Raw genomic sequence first — 21,961 nt, 5'->3', positions numbered from 1 at the left:
GCTTGCCAAAGTCAGGAATTAATATATTAATAAGTTTCTTCATACAAGTGGAATGAAGAAATGAATAATAACTTTTATTTAGACTTAACACTTGTTGGAGCTTGATGGGCTCAGATCTTTATGAAATGATCTTTTTGTACAAACTGCTTTTGGTAAATGACATCCCAAACAAGTGATGCTTGGTTCTTTTGATATTTTTAAAATCTTAGAATGAATCAAGAAATTCTAGCCATAATGGAGAACTCTTTGAAATTCCTGTTTTGAAAGGAGGTCAAGCAAGTAGCTCAAGTTTGTCCTGGCAGCAGGATGCTATATAGGATTCCAATTATTTGATGATGGACCCTCTATTTAAAATGTTCTCTTTCTTAAAAAAATTTAAAAGGGAGACAACTCCTGGCAGCTCTATGGAGTTACACCAGCTTGAGCTTCAGGGCCTTTGTGGATAAAATTCCTCACATACTTCCTTCTCTAGATATAGAATAGATTGTTAATGAGAAATGACTATGATGAGCAGATTGTGTTTATCAGAGACTGTACATTTTAGTTCATGGGTCTCTTTGTAGAAGTTGTAAATTGTTCTGTGGACAACATTGTTACGAACGTTCCCTGAGCAGTTTTCAAAATTAAGTTGGCTTGATCTCTGAGGGAGTGGAGTTGGAAGAGCAGACAAAGTAATTTGGCTCTGGATCACTACTGTTTTCCAAATGGGTAATTTTTAGAATGGGAATGTCAATTATTCTGGCTGACTTCAGTTAAGATTAGATTCTTCATTAGGGTTGACAAGATCTGCTCTGGGAACAGGGGAGGAAAATCTATGGAGAGATAATCTGAATAAAGAAGAACTCCAATATTCTGTTTGGAACATAGATGGTTTCTGAGTCCTATCACTTTTATGCCTTATTCCCATTAAAAGATTACTTTAATAAAATTAATAAGGAGATGAACAGCTTCAAAAAGGTAAAAATTAGGGGAAAGGGCACAGGGTTTGAAACATGATGGATTACATGGATCAGCAACAAACTACTAACGCTGCAGAGGTGCCCTTGGATCTCTTCAGGCTCAGCCTGGATGAGCAAATTTATGTGAAAAGGAGAAATGCCCAAGAGCTTTGAGGAAGATTACATGCTTATGATCAACATCTAAGTATGATATTGGGAGATGTGGAGCAAACTGTGACTACTATAGAAGTTGATGAAGAAACATATGAAGAGGTATATAAGTCAACACAATGGTATATTCTAGTGCTCTTTGTCCAGGGAGATGGTGTGGTCCTGGTTGCCCCTCTACTGAGAGTTGGCTGAAACAAAGAATTTATCCTGAAGGAGACTTTGTATAATTGCTTCTTTTAGATGTACAAGACACTCAGAAGAGAAACCTGTATACATTTTGATATTAAGAAATGACTCAAGAAATCTTCCACTCCTGAAATGAGTTAATTTGCAGATAACTCATGCAACATCTTACGCTAAATACCATTTTTATTTTTCTCCAATGCTTCCAATGAATGCGATCAACAAGGTGCAGAACTCTTTTTCAGGAGTTGGTTTCCTCTGTTATCCTTACATACAATTTCTGATTTTTTTCTTTAAATTAAATTTGATGTTTTTAATGCCAAAGAAAGGTAAAAATTAATGTCAGCAAAAAATTTAGTAGAAACACAAATGGATAAAAATAGTAAAATAATTTTAACGAATGAGCGAATAAAATGAATGTAATAAATGTGATCAGCTTCTGAAAGCATGAGAAAGAATAAAATTATTAACTCTAGCAGCTACCGGCATACGAGGCCCATCAGTTATTGTCTCTGTGAATCAGGTCAGGTTCCTTTGAGCTAAGATGGTTGCTTAACTGGTCTCTGGAATCTGGGTTTGCCTGCCAGGCATGAGCATGGATATTAACAACTACAATAAAGTTAAAGCTAATGAGCAAACAAAGCTGTTTCAGTTGCTTTTCCTTAGTTCTCCAAGCATGAAGAGCCAATGTCTGTGTGTGTGTAGTTTTTTGTACAGCACAGGTAAATTATTTTCAGTATGTTTGCTTGAATTTCTTTTTATTCCTTTATCCTTTAACACCTCTATTATTTGGATCAACTCCCAGCTAATTGGAAATGAATCTACATAGCAGTCAATTTGAATCAATGTCCTTCAAGCTGTTTTAGACTGTCCATGCAGTCTCTCATGCAGTATGAGACTGCATGAGTCCTATTCGCTTTTATGGATGGTAGCAGTAGCACTGCTGCTTAATAATCTATAGGTAAAGCTCATCTTATAGGAGTGTTGCATGAGTCAAAGTGCTTAATTTCTGAAATATTATTAGTATTCAGTACTACCGTGTGAATCGAGTCAGCACATTTTGTTGTAATCGGGGACTCAGAGAAATTATCAATAGAACATGAGAGGATATCATTACATAATGAACCTTAGATTTGCACCATCTTGACATGTCTTAAAATATAAATTCAACAAACTACTTATATAAACTTTTAAAGTATGATTTGAATAAAAATATATGTGTATATATGTATTATAATATATAAGTTAAGGCACTTAACAAATAGAACTCCATGTACCACCACCTTTTGGCCTCAGGTGGATGGGTGAAGTAAAATCTTTGTCTGCTACCACTCTAAATGATCCAAAAACATGCCCAAAATAAGTCATTCAATTCAATATCACTTTTACTCTTTATGTTTTACTGAATAATGATTTCTTTAATAAATGATAAAAAGAAAATAATCATTTGGATGCTTCTTTCGCATAAACTCATTCTTCCTGGCAAGTTTTCTGTTGTCTGAAATAGTTCTTTTGGATAATCAGGAAAGAGCATGTGATGTTTCTGTTAAAATGCCAGTGATACATTGCATAGTGCTGAGAACTGATCTGGAAAAATGAGCTACTGCGAATTTTGCCCTAGGGACATTTCAGTACTATGCAAATACTTGGAGGTGAATATTATAGCTACTACTCAATGTTTCATTTTATTTAATATATTATCTAATTTCTAAATCTGACAACTTACTTGGTAAGGACAGCATGCAGGTCATATGTCAGAATAAAATCTAACTTAGCCTGAAAGATCCTGAACAATATTCATTTCAGGAACTGGAGTAAATCCATTAGAAATAATGAGGTTGGGCACTCATAGGATTCAGGAATGTCCTGTGTGTTAGAAGTGTATCTAGCTGTCTTTGCCCAGGTGCTAACACTTCAACTGACAGGAGAAACCACCTTATTTATAGTGGCAACAATAGTCAATTTTGAGCCCAGATAGGGTGTTTCTTTTCACATCAGCCTTTGCATCGGGATGGCCAAAAAGAGAACAGGATAGTACCATGTTTCCCTGAAAATAAGACAGAGTCTTATACTTATTTTTCCTCAAGAAGACACCTTAGGGCTTATTTTCAGGGGATGTGTTATTTTTTTTTAAGTACGGTACAACAATCTACATTTATTCAAATATAGTTAAGTCGTCTTCTTCTGGAACATCATCATAACTCTCCAAACCCTGAATTCCATCTTGAATTTCTTGCGACTCTTATTTCCTTTAGAACCATTGGCCACAATCTCTCATGTCGAGCAATAGAGCTCTCATGGGGCAGATGAGAAGGGTTGCTCGTCTTTACCACTCTGCGACGAAATGCATGGGTTGTGCAGATACGCTGCGTAGCTATGCCCATCAGTAGGTCTTATTTTCGGGGTAAATTATATTGTGCAAATGCTTAGAAATCCTGCTAGGGCTTATTTTATGGGTAGGTCTTATTTTCAGCGAAACACGGTAGCCCCAAGCAATAACTACACGTGACTGTCTGGCAAAGATTCTTATATTGCTCTGGCAGAGGAATGGGATTTGATCCTGAGAAATTTGATGTCCTTTTTGTTTACCTCTCTGAAAGTGGCTTAGATTATTTACATATTAAATCCTTGTTTAGTTAAAATTTATTTAAATAACACAGTAGTTCTAATCTTGTGGCAGTATCATAATTAGTTCTTGAGATTGCAAAAAATGCTTTTCTTAACAAATAAGCAAGGACAATTGCAAGCAAGCAAGCAAACAAACAAACCCAAGAGAATTTATTGAATAACAACTTCACTGGGAAACATATATGAAGAACTCAAGTTCTGAAAGATTGAATAAAAAAGTGAATTCCATTATTTCTCAGAACTTATTATGGTAAACCAGTCCTGTTATAAATCTTAAAACTACCAACACTTTAGATTTAAGTTTGAAAACATACTATAAATTAAATATATGGTGCAGTGAAATTTAAATATGAAATCACCCCTTCCAGACCACCAGTCTTTCTAGCTAGAGTGAAAATAGCACATTCTTATGTCCTGATTCATGGAAGTTTGGGTTTTTAGGTATTTTAATGATTGAATCTGTCTGGTGAGAGGTCATCAATTTAATACAAAGATTTCTCTGTAGGGTTGCCTTGTCATGGACTTCTGTAAATGGGAGTTTGGGAACTTTAAATGAAAGAGTGTATAAAGTTTTCTTTGCTGAGTGTTATTAACTGAGGGACTCTGGATTAATTTAGCATCCAGGTCTGTTCTTTCAGCCATAAGCCATGCTGTCAGGGAAACTTAATTACACTTTAAGTGGGATGCAAATGAGTTGTGACACTACATCATTTCACATGAAAGGTTCATTACTTACATTAACTTGCACAATGCTCACTCCTAAACCTAGAACTCATTACAATATTCCTGGGATTATTTTTTTTTAAACAAAACTAAATGCAAGTAGGGTTTTAACTTTTAATAATCTGTTCCTTTCTTAATATTTAAGATTACAAATGTTCACTTTATTAAATGATTATGAATTGAACTACTGGATACATGAATGTATTAGGGCTGGCAGAAAAAAATGTTCTACCATGTGTCTGCTTCATAGCAAGTTCTCAGTACCAGATTTTTTAAAAATTGTAAATTGACAATTTATAATTGTATCAAATTATGGGGTACAAAGTGATGTTCTCATTTATAAATACCATTGCATATATAATGGAATAATTAAATCAAGTAGTTGACATATCCATCACCTCAAATACTTAACAATTTTTGTGGTGAGAACATTTGAAATTTACTCTCTTAGCAATTTAAAAATGTACAACATTCTATTATTATTAACTATATTCACCATGTTGTGCAGTAGAACTAAAAAAAATCTCCATAATCCTCCTGTTTGACTGAGATGTTTGTACCCCTTGGCCATCATCTTCCCATTTCCTCTACTCTTAGACTTGGTAATCACTATTCTGCTCTCTGAATTCAATTTTTTCAACATCTACATATAAATGAGAATATGCAGTATTTGTCTTTCTGTGCCTGTCTTATTGCACTTAGCATAATATTCTTCAATTCCATCCATGTTGTAGCAAATAACAATTTCCCTCTTTTTTAAGCCTAATAGTATCCCATTATGTGTGTATGTATATATGTCTATATACATACCACATTTTCTTTAGCCATTCATCTGTTGATGGACATTTAGGTTGATTTCATAGCTTGGCTATGGGGATTAGTGCTTGCATTGCACATGGGAGTGCAGACATCTCTTTGACAAACTGATTTCCAATCTTTTCAGTAAACACCCAGAAGTTTAACTGCTGGTTCATATGGTATTTCTATTTTCAGTTTTTTGAGGAACCTCTATACAGTTTTCTGTAATGGCTATACTAATTTACATTCCCACTCACAGTGTATAAGTGTTCCCTTTTCTCTACATCCTCACCGATACTTAATTTTGTCTTTTTGGTAATAACCATTTGACAGGTGTGAGGTGGTATCTCGTTGTGGTTTTACTTTGCATTTCCCTAATTACTAGTGATGTTGAATGTTTTTTCATCAGTTGGCCATTTGTATATCTTCTTTTGAGAAATGTCTAATTCAGGTCCCTTGCCCAATTTTAACTGTTTTGTTTTGTTTTGTTTTCTTGCTATCAGTTGTCCTTAATAATTTAGATATTAAACTTATCAGATATAAGGCTTACAAATATTTTCTCCCAATTTGTAGATTGTCTTTTCACACTGTTAATTATTTCCTTTGATGTACAAAAGCTTTTTAGTTTGATGTAATCCCATTTATCTATTTTGCCTTTGTTCCCTATGCTTTTGGTGTCAAATCCAAGAATTCATTGCCTACACTAATGTCATGTAGTTTTCCCCTATGTTTTCTTATAGTAGTTTTACAGTTTCTGGTCTTATGTTTAAGTCTTTAATCCATTTTGAGTTGATTTTTGTATATGATATGGGATAAGGTTTCAATTTTATCCTTCTGCATCTGGATATCCAGTTTTCCCAGCACCATTTCTTAAAGAGATTATCCTTTTCCCATTGCATGTTCTTGACATTTTGTTGAAAATCAATTGACTGTAAACATGTGGGCTCATTGCTGGGCTCTCCATTCTGTTCCATTGGTCAATGTGTCTATTTTTTTGTCAGTATCATGCTATTTTAATTATTACAGCTTTGTTATGGTTTGAAATGAGGTAGTGTGATATTTTCAGATTGTTTTTTCCTCATGATTGCCTTGGTTAATTCAGGATATTTTGTGGTCTCATAAATTTTAGGATTGTTTTTCTATTTCTATGAAAAATGACATTGGAATTATGGTACGGATTGCATTGACTCTGTAGTTTGGGTAGTATGGTCATTTTAACAATATTAATTCTTCTAATCCATGAACATGGTTAACATGAAATGGAATGAAATTTATAGTCTATAGTGTGCCAGTATTTAAAATAACTTTTTATGAGTATCTTCTTTAACATTCATATACATGACTTGAAACAGGGAATTGAACAAGCTTTAAAATCAGAGAGCTAAGGAATTTCATTACAGGCCTTTAACAGATTTTTCTAAGCCTCCATTGGCTAAGGAAATGTATAATCATAACATGTTTTATATTGATCTCTTAGATGGATAAGAGATGATAGAGATAAATCAGTTATGACTATCTGACAAGGTGTTATAATAGATCCAAAAAATACTGATGGTTCCATCTTTATAAAACAGTTAAATGGTTCTGGAATTATAAAGGAAGAGAGAGTTCACTTTAGATTTATCCCTCTAGTCTGTGATGTGATAAAAGAGTTTTAGGGAAAATTAGTTGTTTCTTCTTAATATAATCAATCAAGAGTAATAGTTGTTCTCAAGCATTTAAGTGCAGGAAAAACAACAGTGAACTTTTATTGAGTGCTTATTATGTTCTTGGCAAAGTCCTAAGTATAATAGTTTATTTGTATAAGCTCATTTAATATACACAAAAGCCCTATGAGACAACTACTTTATCCTTGTTGTATAGTTCACAAAACTGAAAAAGAGAGGGCTTAAACATGTCGCCGAAGTGAGTCTGGGAGCCAGGATTCAAACTTACTCAGGCCATGATTTTAATCACTATGGAATACTGCCTAAGCTGTATAAGGGATTTATATATATTAATAAATATATTAATACAATATATTAATTATAATTAATAATAATATTATAATTATATTTTATTATATTATATATTATATAATATTATATTATATATATAATTATGTTATAATTATATATTATATTATAATATAATATAATTATATTTAATAATATAATTAATAATATAATTAATATAATTAATATATAATTATATATTATATTATATTATAATTATATATTAATTATAATTAATAATAATATATTAATAAATATATTTATATTATTAATGTAATAATATAATGAATTATATTTTATACTATAAAATTAATTTTCAACATAATTTTATATCACAAATTAATACAATGATTTAAATTTAACAATTAAAATTTAAACAATTTAAATATAACAATTTAACAATTTAAATTTAACAATTTAAATTATTATAAATATATTCTTTATGTTTAATAAATTATTTAATAAATAAAAATTCCTTATCATAGTAGTTAAAATTATGGACTTTTGAACTAGACTGAGTAGGTTTGAGTCATGGTTTTCACCATGTGAACACCATGCATTGTGATGAATATGTATGTGAAGTTGATGAAGAATGCTTACATATTAGAGATGGAAGAAATCTTAGGAGACATCTAGTCTATTACTTCCTTTTTGTAGGAATCTAGAGAAGTTTATTCTGCATGTTGTCATACCTTTTACATAGCATTTGACACTTCTAAATCTTCTTGTTAAGGGTTTATATTATAATGACACTGTAATTATTTAAAACAATCATCTGAATTGCATAGGAACTTTTATTTATCTTGAAATTTAGTGAGTATTTATTTACATTCTACAAATTCTCAAAGTACTTCATGAAATGTAAGAATACAAAAGATAGACTCCTTTTCTAATGAGTAAAACAATTTTAAATTCCAATGAAGCAATAAACTGAGATAAATGTGACAAGAAACAGATTGGAGATCATATTGGGGCAATAAAGAGCGCTTTCATAAAGGTGACAGACATTTTAAGAGGCCTTGTAGGATGTGTAGAGTTTTGAGTGTTGGACTTGAGGAATGGGAAATAAGGCCATGTGGACAGGTTAAAGCATAAGCAGAGGCTCAGAGGCAGAAAAATGTTTTACATTTGGATGGAGAATGCCCTCCAGTTTGCTTTACTGTGGCATAGGCTAGGTTTGGTAATAGTGGGAAAACTTGACAAAATAATTGAACTGACATCTTGTATTACTTTTTATTTCAAATAATTTAGGGGTTACAAGTGTTTTTTTGTTACATGGATGAAGTGGATCATGCTGAACTCAGGACTTTGAGTGTACCTGTCACCAGAATAGAGTACATTATACCTCATAGGTAGATTTTATCCCTTACCCCCTCCCATTCTCCCTCCTTCTTACTTTTCAATGTCCATTACATCACTTTATGTTCATATATCCCCTCATTTAGCTCCCACTTGTAAGTAGAGCATATGGTATTTGTTCTTCCATTCCAGAGATACTTCACTTAGGAAAATGGTCTCCAATTCTATCCATGTTTCTTCAACAGACATTATTTTATTTTATTTTTTTATGGCCCAGTAGTATTCCATGATGTGTATACACACACACACACACCACAGTTTTCTTTATCCACTCATCAGTTGATGGGCACTTAGGCTGATTCCATATATTTGCTATTGTGAATTGTGCTACAATAAACATTCGAGTATTGATGTCTTTTTTAATAAAACGACTTCTTTTCCTTTCGGTAGATATTCAGTAGTGGGATTGCTGGATCCAGTGGTGGGTCTACTTATAGTTCTTTGAGAAATCTCCATACTATTTCCCATACTATTTCCCATGAAAGTGTATTGCCTTTTCTCCTTCACTGTGCCAACATCTATTGTTTTTTGACTTTTTGATAATGGTGATTCTGACAGGGGCAAGGTGGTATCTCATTGTGGTTTTAATTTGCATTTCCCTGATATTGAGCATTTTTTCATATGTTTGTTGGCCATTTGTCTATCTCCTTTTGAGAAGAGTCTGTTTGTATCTTTTCCCCATTTTTGATGGGGTTATTTGTTTTTTTCCTGAAGATTTGTTTGAATTCTTTGTAGTTTCTGGATATTAGCCCTTTGTCAGATATAGTTTGCAAATATTTTTTCCCATGAGTTATTTATATATGGCTTTTATTATTTCGGATATGTTCCTTTTATGCCTAGTTGAGAGGGTTTTTATCATGAAGGGATGCTGGATTTTATCAAATGATTTTTCTCCATCTATTGAGATGATCATATGGTTTTTAATTTTCTTTATGTGGTAAATCAGATTTATTCATTTGCATTTATTGAACCATCCTTGTATCCCTGGGATGAAGTCCACTTGATCATGGTAGATTATTTTTTTGAGGTGCTATTGAATTCAGTTTGCTAGAATTTTGTTGAGGATTTTTGCATCTATATTCATAAGGTATATTGGTCTGTAGTTTTATAAGGGATATTGGTCTGTAGTTTTCTTCTTTTATTGTGTCCTTTCCTGGCTTTGGTATCAGGGTGATTCTGCCCTTGTATTAATAGAGTTAGGGAGGATTTGTTCCTTTTCGATGTTATGGAACATAACGGTCTTAGTAGAATGGATGCCAATTCTTTGTAGTCTTGTAGAATTCTGCTGTGAATCCTGGTCCAGGGCTTTTTTTCTGTTGGGAGAGTTTTTATTACTGTTTCAATCTCAATACTCATTATTGGCTTATTCGGGATTTCTATTTCTTCCCGATTCTACCTTTGGAGGTCATGTGTTTCTAAAAATTTATTTCCTCCATATTTTCTAGTTTGTTTTCATAGTAGTCACAAATGATATTTTTGTATTTCTGTAGTGTCAGTTGTAATGTTTTCTTTTTCATTTCTGATTGAGCTTATTTGGGTCCTCTCTCTTCTATTTCTGGTTATCCTAACTAGAGGTCTATCAATTTTGTTTATCTTCTCAAAGAACCAACTTTTTGTTTTGTTAATCCTTTGTAGATTTTTTTGTGTTTGTTTTTATTTTGCTCAGTTCTGCTCTGAGCTTTCTTTTCTTCTGCTAGCTTTGGGTTTGGTTTGTTCTTTTTTTCTACTTCCTTAAGGTGTGATATTAGGTTGCTAATTTGTGAGCTTTCTGTCTTTTTGATGTAAACATTTAAGCCTATGAAATTCCTCCTTATCACTGCTTTTGCTGTATCCCATAGTTTTTGAATGCTTGTGTTATGTTTGTCATTCAGTTCAAAACATGTCTTGATTTCCATGTTAATTTTGTTATTGGCCCAAGGATCGTTCAGCAGCAGGTTGTTTAATTTCCATGATTTTTTGTAAGTTTGAGCATTCCTCTGGATTTGATTTCCAGTTTTATTCCACTGTGATCTGAGAAGATACATGGAATGATGTTGATTTTTCTGAATTTGATGAGACTTGTTTTGTGGGCTAACATGTGATCTGTCTTGGAAAATGTCCCCTTTGCTGATGAGAAGAATGTATATTCTACAGTGTTGGGATAGAATTTTCTGTAGATGTCTGAGAGGTTCATTTGTCCTAGAGTCCTGTTTATGTCCAGTTTTTCTCTGTTGATCTGCCTTGATGATCTGTTCAGTTCTGTCAGTGGAGCATTGAATTTCCCAACAGTTATAATGTTGCTGTTTATTTCTTTGCTTAGATGTAGTAGAATTTGTTTCATAAATCTGAGAGCTCCTCTGTTAAGTGCATGTATATTTAGGATTGTTATATCTTCTTGGTGAATTGCTCTCTTCATTATTATATAATAACTGTCTGTCATTTTTTTTTACTATTGTTGATTTAAAGTCTGTTTTATCTGATATGAGAATAACTATTCCTGCTTGCTTTTGGTTTCCATTCATATGGAATATTTTTTCCATTTCTTTACCTTGAGACTATGAGAATCCTTGTGAATTAGATGGGTTTCTTGGAGACAGCATATATTTGGGGTGTGGTTTTTCATACATTCAGCCAGTTTATATAGCTTATCAAGCATTAAGAACATTTATATTCAATGTTAGTATTGATATGTGAGATATTGTTTTGTTCATCATGTTGAATGATACCGAGTTTCTTTGTTTTCTCCATTGTGTTACTGTTTTATAAAAGTGGTGAGCTTTAACTTACAGGTGTTTTAACACTGGTGGGTACTGAATGCTCTGTTCCATGTATAGAACACTTTTAAGCATTCCTGTAGGGCAGCTCTAGTGGTGACAAATTCCCTTAGTGTTCGCTTGTCTGGGAAAGACTTTATTTCTCCTTCACTTATGAAATTTTGTTTTGCAGGATATGAAATTCTTGGCTAGCAATTTTTGTGTTTAAGAGGACTAAAACTGAGATCCCAATCTCTTCTGGCTTGAAAGTTCTCTGATGAGAGGTCTGCTGTTAGTTGGGTGGGTTTCTCTTTGCAAGTTACTTCTTGCTTTCATCTCATAGCTTGTAGGATTTTCTCCTTCACTTTGACTTTGGCCAGATTGATGACTGTATGTCTTGGTTATGTCCTAGTTGCTATGAATCTTCAAGGTGTTCAAAGACCATTTTCTATTTGGATATATAAACCTCTAGAGATACCAGGGAAATTCTCCTCTATTATTTTCTCAAACAGGTTTTCCATGATTATTGATTTTTCTTCTTATCCCTAGGGCATACCTATAATTCTTATATTTATTCATTTTGCACAATCCCATATTTGTCTCAGTAATTATTAATTTTTATTTGTTCTTTTTTCTACAGTTTTTACAACTGGGTTACTTTGAAATCCTTGTCTTCAAGCTCTGAACTTCTTTCTTCTGCTTAGTCTTGTCTGTTGTTAAAGTTTTCTGATGTATTTTGTAATTCCTTAAATGACTCTTTCATTTCTTTAAGTTCTGTTATCTTTTTTCTGATGATGTCTCTTTAGTGAATTTTTTATTGATGTCCTAAATTATTTTTGTGGTTTCTTTGAGATGGTTTTCTACCATCTCCTCCATTCCATTCATCTTACTTCCTATCCATAATCTGAATTCCATGTCTGTCATTTCAACACTTTCCTTTTAGTTGGAGTTTATTACTAGAGAGCTATTGTGATCCTTTGGGGGTATTAGGACAGTCTGTTTTTTCATATTGTCAGAGATTTTATGCTGATTCCTTCTCAGCTGGAGCCTATTTTCTCAGCTCAAAACAGATAGCAGATATGGTACATCTGTTCTCCTCTGTTGAGACCTCTGTTGCTTGGTGAAAACAGGGATGAATCCCTGCATGGCATGCTTGGCTTCTACTTCAGAAGCTTGACAAGGCAGAGGAAGCACGGATGTATTGTGAGCCTTTAACTCTGCTACTCTGATGCTTTTTCTTTGTTTGCCTGTGGTTGTCACCAGGGTGCTGTGTCATGGCTGGCCCCCAGTGTAAGGTGCATGCAAAGTGGGGCTGGCTGGCAGGACAGGGCGTGCACACAGGATGGCGGAAGTCCATTGGGCACAGTGTGCATATCCACAGGCCTGGGTGGCCCAGGCACAACAGGGTGCTGTGCCCATGCTGGGCCTGGTGAGTGTGCAGGTCATAGCGAGCCTGCAGGGCAGAGCAGGCCCCTGGGTGTAGTGAGTCCACTGAGTGGAACAGGCCAGCGGGTCACAGCTCATGAGAGGGATGGATATGGGATGGAGTAGATCCCCAGTGCCTGGCACTCACACAGATGGGTCGGAGCAGCCATGAGGCAGGGTGTGCAATGGGGGCAGGGTGTGTGCAGGGTGCAGCACCCAAGGTACCTTTGTGGGGTGATGAGGATCCATGGTGTGCAGTTTGCCCAGATCCAAAGGCTTGCTGGGGCTTCCCAGGTGGTGGCGTCAGTAGTTTAGTCATCCCTGATAGTGAGCAGTGGGTGCCAAGGGCTACAGGCATGTCTTCTGCCTGGGTCCTCTGGGAAGTACAGTTGAACAGGAGCACCCAGGCCACAGCAATTGGCTCTGGGCCTGTAGTCTCCTGCTCTGCCCAGAACCCCTGGCAGTGGCAGCAATGCACATCACCTGCCCAGGGAGGGCATGCAAATGCTGGGATTCTCTGCTCCCTCCCTGTCTGGAAGAAGCAAGGAAGAGGCTGCAGTCACAGATCTGACCCCTAGGCAGAAGGGTAGCATTGTGGACTTGAGATGTTACAGTGGCACCAGCTGCAGTGCCCAGGGCTGACAAGCCAGCTGTCTCTTCTCTCTGGAGCAACACAGGTACACAGCCTCCAGTCAGTCTCTGTATCAGTCTGGAGGCCTACTGCAGTGGAGGGGCCCTCCACAGCTCCAGTTGTAGTATCCTCGGGGGAAGTATGGAGCCCCAGATTCTCTCCTCTGTTCCTTTCCCACATGTGGGCACCTTTCCTAAATACCTTCAGTCCTGCTAAGCAGCTCGTCCCATTTCTTTCTTCTTCACTTTACTCCCACCTCCTCTCCTTGAATTCCCAGTGCTCTCATTCAGACAATTAATCCAAAGATGGATACCTACTGGCTACTTTTGATCCTCTCCATAAGAGCTCCATTGTGTAGGCTGCTTCCATTCTGGCATCATGGCCCCTCTCTGACATCTTGAATTTTTATAGGTCATGACACATGGTAGTCCAATAAAAGTCAAGAAAATGTAATATGAGGTGAATTAAACATGTATATCAATTTTTATTCATATAAATCCAAATGCTTTAATGAAGTTAAATAACAGAGCTTTGAAAGCAACCAAATTCTTCATCTTTGGCCTCTGAGAAAAGAGCTTACACAAGATCTATATAAAAACTAAAGCCATTTTGAATGTGATATTAATATAAAAATTTCTCATATGATTATGAACAGATTAGGTTTCATTTTTAATAATCCTAAAATTATCTTCTCCATCATTGAATTGAGAATTAAACATAATATCCAATAATGATTTACATTAAAACAACTTTTAAATGGCTTCCTTTTCTGGATGGTGGAGATTAGAAGACTCAAAAAACTGAAAGCCTTTAGTTTTTAAAAACCTAAAAACACTAGATCAAATATAACAACTATCTATTTAAGTGCTCACAAGAGAATCTGGAAAATCTCAAGGGCAATAAACAATGAGGAAACAAAATCCCAGAGCAAAAGGTGATGTGGCAACTATTGGGAGGTAGGGGTCAGGCTTGGTTCCATCTGTCAGTAACCAAGAATTGAAATTTCATGATCCTGTGGGGACTGAAAATGATGCCATGGATCCATATGAGTCAGGGAGTTGAAAATGAAATAGAAAATAAAATGGAAAATGATTGAAGGGTTGCAACACCAGTGAATAGGTCAAGAGTGAACCAGAAAAATATCTACCCTCTGGCACAGTGAGCCAACCTGCCTGTTTCAGCCTCAGGGGGAATTTAGGGTGGCAGAAGTCCACTGAGAATTTGAAAATATGGGTCTGCCTTCATATTAATTTGGAGCTCCACTTTCCACTGTCTAGGTCGTTTATACATTGAGAAATTAAACTAAAACATAATTCCAGCTGGTAATACTCCTGGGAACACTGGGTTGAAGCAACTACAAATAACCCTAGAAGCAAGGTTTCATGACATTTAGAGGTTTTTGATGGGATGTAGGATTGTTATTTTTCTCCTGAAGGAGGGTAGAGATGCAGATTAACTTCAAACTTTGTTAAATCAGTTGGCTATTTGTATGTAAACAAAAATGAATCCATAGATCATAACATAAACATATGTTATGTTTATGTTATGGCCCATAATATGAAAAATGGCCCATACATGAAAAATGAAACCAAATTCCTTTAAGAGGAAAATATAGAAAAAAAATATTTTTGACCTCACACTAGGGATGCATTTCTTAAACAAGATTCAGAAAGCATCAAAAAGATCGGTTACTCTAAATTTTAAAGTTCTGTGCATCATAAGATACTATAAGCACTGTTGGTAACAGTGTAAGTCGGTACACACTTTGGAGAGCAATTGGAGCCACATGTTGTAAACTTGAAGGTGTCCATAACCTTAAAACCCAATAATTCTGTTCATATGCATACAATTTAGGAACACCTTCTTATCTATGTGTAGGAGATATATGCAAGAATTGTTGAAACATTATTTGAAAAATTGGAAATAATTTAAATGTCTGTCCACAGGAGAATGAATATGTAATTTTTGTCATATTAATTCACTAATAAAACAATTGAAATTATGAATTATAGCCAAATTACCCATGTTGATAATATAAAAATGTAACCTTGCACACACATACACATACACACACACATATATGGAATAAATACAGAATGTTAGTATTTTAGAAAGAATAGAAACATGAAAGCCATCTCTTATTATATATACATACATAATTTATGTAGTAAAATTGTAAGAACATGCTTGGAAATGATAAACACCAAATTTAACATAATGGCCATTTTGAGAGAGGGAGGGAGAATAATGGAAGCTTTTCTTAAACCAGGTGGTTTATGTCTATTATATAGGTTTATGCCTATACTTTTAAATGTGTGTGAAATATTTCATAATATTAAAACAACTTAATAACAACTTCTTAATTAATATTATGATTTTAATATCAAGTAAAAAATTATCACATTGGACTGTACACATACCTCCTCCACTTCTTGTGAAGAGTTTTTCTCCATCACTCATCCTCTTTTTCTAGTTAATATGAACTTGGTTCTTAAACAACTTGTTGGACTTTGTTTACTAATGCCAAATCCTCAAACTTTGAGTGCAATAACAATTTGAACTTTAAACTTGTTAGTTTGGCAAGAAGTTGTGGAGATACCACTTTAGGATCCTGTATATACTTTGGCCACATGGTCCAAATCACATGTTCAAATTCTTGTGACTTTTTTCTTTCTTTAGTGGCGTGACTTAATGTGCATTAATCAATCCAAATGTTGAGGTAAATTCATTTTCCTGGGCCAATTGTGCTAGTTATGTTATAGCTCTATGTTCTGGGAACTTCTGACTCAAGATATACAGGTATATTTATAATATATTTCTGTATTTTCTAATTACAAAGTTTCTATATATATGAGTTTAGAAATATAGAGATATTAAAAAACAAAAAAGAAAAAGCATTCTATTCAGAGATAACCTATTATCTATGGACATAATTATATTTTGAATGTAGATAGAGGCAGACTGTGCATGATGTTTTGTAACCTAACTTACTTTTTGTGCTTAACACTAAATTGTGAACACTTTTTTCTTTTCGGTTAATAGTCTCCTTCCAAGTTCAAGCCACCCTTACTTTTTGCTTCGTAACGTGCTTCATTGCTTCCTCTTGCCACTTGCCGTTTGTTCTCAATATAGCAGTCAGATCATTTCACTCCTCTGTATAAAACCCTCCAGTGGCATTTAACCTCATTCATATAAAAGCATGTCCACGATAATTTTTCAGACCGTCGTCTCCAAAATGGAGTTGCTGGATCCAATGGAATGTAAAATTGTCAGGCTTTAAACTCATATTGTCAAAATACACTCTAGGTATTTTTTCCACTTAATTTGTCCATTAACAGTATGTAAGTACTCATTTCCTGAATCTCCTCTCACACTGAATGTTATTATAAAACGTTGGAAAGTTACCAATTGATATGCAAAAATGTTTTTTCATATTTATTTACAGTTCTTTGATATTAAGTATGGCAAAATATTTTCTTCCTTATTTTTGCTTGTGTTAATATTAGAATGTTTATCATTTTCTATTGATTTTGAAGATACTTTTCTCCTGCATATTGGGCATAGATATTTTGGCTTTTAATTTTGTTTTTAATTTTCTAATCAATACTATCAATCTTTTCCTTTGTAATTTCTGCCTTGGCATAAGTTTAGAACGATATTCTTGGGAATGAGATTATATTCATATTAACCCTAATTGAATATTTCTATGTATGGTTTTATTCATTTATTCTTTTATTCAACAACATATTTCACCTGAAATACATTTGATTATCAACAGATTTTCCCAATATTCTTTATGGATATAATTTTTAAGTCTATACAAATCAAAAAATTAATATTAAAAACAAATAGATAAAAATTATGAAAACAGATATAGATAAAATCTTGGAATATTTTAAACAGATAAAAATCACAGATCAATACTACATAGTAATTATGATATTTAAAAAATAAGAACTTCATTTTTGGAGTTAGAAGAATTTTTAGAGTTAATCTCTTTTCACTTTATATTTTGTCAGATGATCAAGCCCCAGAAGCACAAAAATTAAGTAATTTTACTCAAAGCCACTCAATTCAATAGATAGAATCCAATCATTTTGTCCTCTAATCCAAGGTTTAGGTATCAATACTTCAGACTTCCTTCTTACTAGATTATAAATGTTAAAATAAAAAGCAACCTGAAACCATGCTATCTTTAATAATGCATTCTTCCTTTATTTTTTCTCTCATTTCATGCATATACAGTTGTAAATTTTAGCATGTAACAAAATGACAAAGGGCATTTGATAATGGAAAATGCACTTGAGTCGTAGTCTTTAGTGTTTTAGAACTTTAATTTTGTACATCTACAGAACACAGATAGCAATGGCTCATTAACCATCAAATCTGTGCAATTTGTCAGAAAGATATCAATGTTGCAAAGCACCATTTGACTCAGAATTCTAGTACTCCCCACCAACTCCCTACCTGAGAGCTAAATAATAATCTGCCACACTAGCAGTGACCTGAAGTATGGGTCTTTCTCTCCATTGGAGAAGAACATTAGGAGGAAAGTTTCTTAAATGTTTTGTTCTCATTTTAGAACCTCAGCAAAACTGCTTGCGTGATGGTTTTCTGATCCATTAACACAAGACCGATAATCTCACCTCCCTTGAGGGAAAGGAAAACATACATCCGAATTTCAGGCCTGAAAAATGGCACCATAAATAACCATCCCAGTTCCACTATCAGCCTTTAATCTGCTTTCTGTATCCTTCAATGTTTGGGAACCCTATTTTAAAGTAATTTTCACTTTTAGCAAAAATATCTGGCTCCCCACACAATGGTTTTCCCTAACACAAGATTTTAGAAAGGAGATTTTTTTTTGGGAAATGTTAGTAAGGAATGAATTCCCTAAGTCTTTGGTTACTTTTAGACTGGGATACTAAAAAAATCTGCCTAAATAAAAGCTGCTCTGGTATGCAACACAGCAAACCTCAATTTGTGGTATAGCATTAACAAGGTGAATTGCTCTAGAGCTGAGAATGTTTTTTTTTTTTTTAAATGACCGCTCAAATGCTTACAGCCCCATGCATGTACTAAGATGAAAAATCAGTGCAATTGGAGAAAAAAACAATGGTTTAAAACAGTTTGGAAGAAAAGAAAGTATCCCAATAAATCACTTGTCATTGTGGATAATAGAATACTGCATCATCTTCTATCAGCTAGAATAAAGGTTAAAACACTGTGCTTGCTCTCTAAACTATGATCTTGCTGGCATATTCAATAGTGGATTCCATTATTATTGCCCTTTTAGTAATAGAAATATGTCTCCTTCCTGTAATTGTTTATAATTTCTGAAAACTCTCAGGGAATGTCATCTGCCTTAATAACTAATAAATTCTTTGCTGAATGTGTTGAAAGATAGCAATTATATTAATAAAAAGAGAGAAGAAACATTTTTTTCCCCAGCAAGTATAAAATGCTGACAGGATGCTTCACAAATTATTTAAAGAATTTTGCATTAAGAAAAGAGAGTTTCAAAAAGAAAGGTTGTCTTGCTCTGAAAAATGACAGTTTTAAAATGCAAGGGTATAGCATTGAAAACTTAATTTGAAGACCTTGAGATAGTCCCTCTGGACCATGATCAGCAGCAATCTATCACTCAATCCAATCATTGGTTCTTCTGAAGTTTATCTCCTGACTCAAATCACCTCTTCTCAGTCTCTTTTGCATCACCCCATCTCTTTTTGTAAATTTTTGAAGTTTTACTTAAATCAAAGTTGTACATGCACATCATTTAAGGAGTTGAAATATTCTGCCAGATTTACTATGAAAGCATCAGTCTCCAGCTATGTGCCCCACTATTTCCTCTACTCCAGAAGTAATCCCTTTCACCTCTCAACTGTTGTTTAATCGATGTACCTACATGGAATGCTCACAACAGTGCATTCAGTTCTTCTGCTTTAGGTTTCATTTCTTAACTTCCCATTACACGAGATGAAGCTATTTAGCCTCTTCCCTTCCTCCACCACATATGTACAGCTTTGCCACTCTCCCAATACATTTATATTATAAAGGTGGTTAAGTAAATATTCAGTGATTACATGACTATAACCATGTAAATGATGTTCAAAGAGCCAAGTAAGGAAGTAAACTATGTTCACATTATTTTTCCTATACAAATTTTATTTTCCTGAGAATAAATAATTGTCACATTTATTCATCTTTTGTGCTTCTTTGTCCCTTTCGCTAATGAAACCTCCAACTCTCTGCAATTGTCTAAATCTCCTCTCTAGAACATCAGATATATCATATATCTTATCAAATTAATATTTTTGGAGGCATCTCTTTCAGAGCTTGCTCCAACTGGGGCTGTTTTTTCTCCACATCTGAGATACAGTTGACATTCTGGAATTTATTCACCATCCTGCTGGGGATTCCTTCACTTCTCCTTTGTTAGATCCATTTCTATCACCGGCCCTACTCATTGTTGGTTTGCTTTCCCACTTTGTAGAATCCGTTCTCAAGTAGTTTTCACAGAAAGCAAATAGTTTATGACTTTACATGTCTAAAAACATTTTTTATTCTACCCTGACACTTAAAATGTCAATTAAGCCTTTTAAATTTTATTGAGGTATAATTTATATACAGTGAGTGGCACAAGTCAATGTACAATTTGATGATTTTTTTTACATATATATGTGCTTGTATACACCAACAAAATTAAGATATAGAGCATATCTATCAGTAAAAGGGTTGCTTGGTGCCCCATACCCTTTAATAACTATCCTTCAGAGGTTATCACTATTCTGACTACTATGATGTAGATTAATTTTGCCTTCTTGAACCTTATATAAATGGAACCATGTAGTATGTACTTTTTTGTATTAAGATTTTTTAACTCAAATGTCTTTGAGATTCATCCATATTATTGTACTTACTAATAATTTTTCATTTTTTATTGTTGTTTAATATTTTATCATATGACTAGATTACAAAAATATTATCTTATATTTTCTTCTAGAAGCTTTTAAAGAAACAGTTCACATTTAATATTTATATATATAATCTACCAAAATGAATTTTTTGTATATAGTATAAAGTAGGGATCAAGGTTCATTTGTTTTTCCATATGGACACTGAATCTCCAGCACCATTTATTGAGAAAAGCATCCTGTCCCCACTGAATTGCAGAGGCACCTTTGAAGTAATCAGATGGCCATATAGGTGTGGATCTCTTTCTATACTCTCCTCTGTTCTATTGATATATTTGTCTATCTTTGGACCATTAACAAAGTCTTGATTGCTATAGATTTATAGTAAGTGTATATCTGAAAGTGTAAGTCCTCTAACTTAATTCTTCAAGGTTGTTTTGGCTATCCAAATTCTCTGCAGTTTCACATACATTTGAAAATCAGCTTGTCAATGTCCACACACACACACACACACACACACACACACACACACTCAAAATGAAACAAACCAAACAAAATATACCAGCCAACCAGGGATTGTAGTTGGGACTGAATCAAATCTATATATCATTTTGGACAAGAATTGACATCTTAGCAACATTGATTGTTCTAATTCACAAACATGTCATTCCATTTATTTAGATATTCTTTCATTTCTCTTAGCAATGTTTATATTTCTCAACATAGAGGTCTTGTACAACTTCTATTGAATTTACTTCCATATTTTTTGGAGTTTTATTTACTCCTGTTGTTTTCATCACATAGTTTTTTGATGGTTTTGGAAACGATATTTCTAAAAAATTTTATTTGCCTATTATTTGTTGATAGTATATAAAATACAACAAATTTTTTATGTTGAACTTGTATGTAATGAACGTGCTCAATTTACTTATTAATTAAAATAATTTGTAGACTTTTTTGGATTTTTTTTTTCTTTTTCATTTTCTTTTCTTTTTGGGGGGACAGAGTCTCGCTTTGTAACCCAGGCTAGAGTGCCATGTTGTCATCCTAGCTCACAGGAACCTCAAACTCCTGAGCTCAAGTGATCCTTCTGCCTCAGCCTCCTGAGTAGCTGGAACTACAGGCACATGACACCATTCCTGGCTAATTTTTCTATTTTTTGTAGAGAAGGGGGCCTCACTCTTGCTTAGGCTGGTCTCAAACTCCAGACCTCAAGTAATCCTCCCACCTTGGCATCCCAAAGTTTTAGGATTACATGTGTGAGCCACCATGCCTGGCTGAGAATTTTTCTTTTTAGGTCTCCAAACTAAGATCCTTTAGTTGTGAGAAATTTTCATGAATTATTTCATCAGTTATGTAATAGGATGAATAATGTCCCATGTCTTCCCACCAAAGATGTTTATGTTCTAATCCTTGCAACCTGGAAATGTTACCTTATATGTCAGAAAGTACTTTGCAAATG

General features: G+C 34.1%; 1 pseudogene; it reads left to right on the top strand.

Annotated features, from left to right (window-relative positions):
* Positions 1-992: 992 nt before the first annotated feature.
* Positions 993-1,301, top strand: LOC105885811 (U6 snRNA-associated Sm-like protein LSm3 pseudogene; annotated as a pseudogene).
* The last annotated feature ends 20,660 nt before the right edge of the window (positions 1,302-21,961 follow it).

The sequence above is a fragment of the Microcebus murinus genome, chromosome 15, assembly GCF_040939455.1.
Source record: "Microcebus murinus isolate Inina chromosome 15, M.murinus_Inina_mat1.0, whole genome shotgun sequence".
Classification (NCBI taxonomy): Eukaryota; Metazoa; Chordata; class Mammalia; order Primates; family Cheirogaleidae; genus Microcebus; species Microcebus murinus.
The sequence above is the reverse complement of the archived record's forward strand: the minus strand, read 5'-3'. Positions and strand labels throughout refer to the sequence as shown.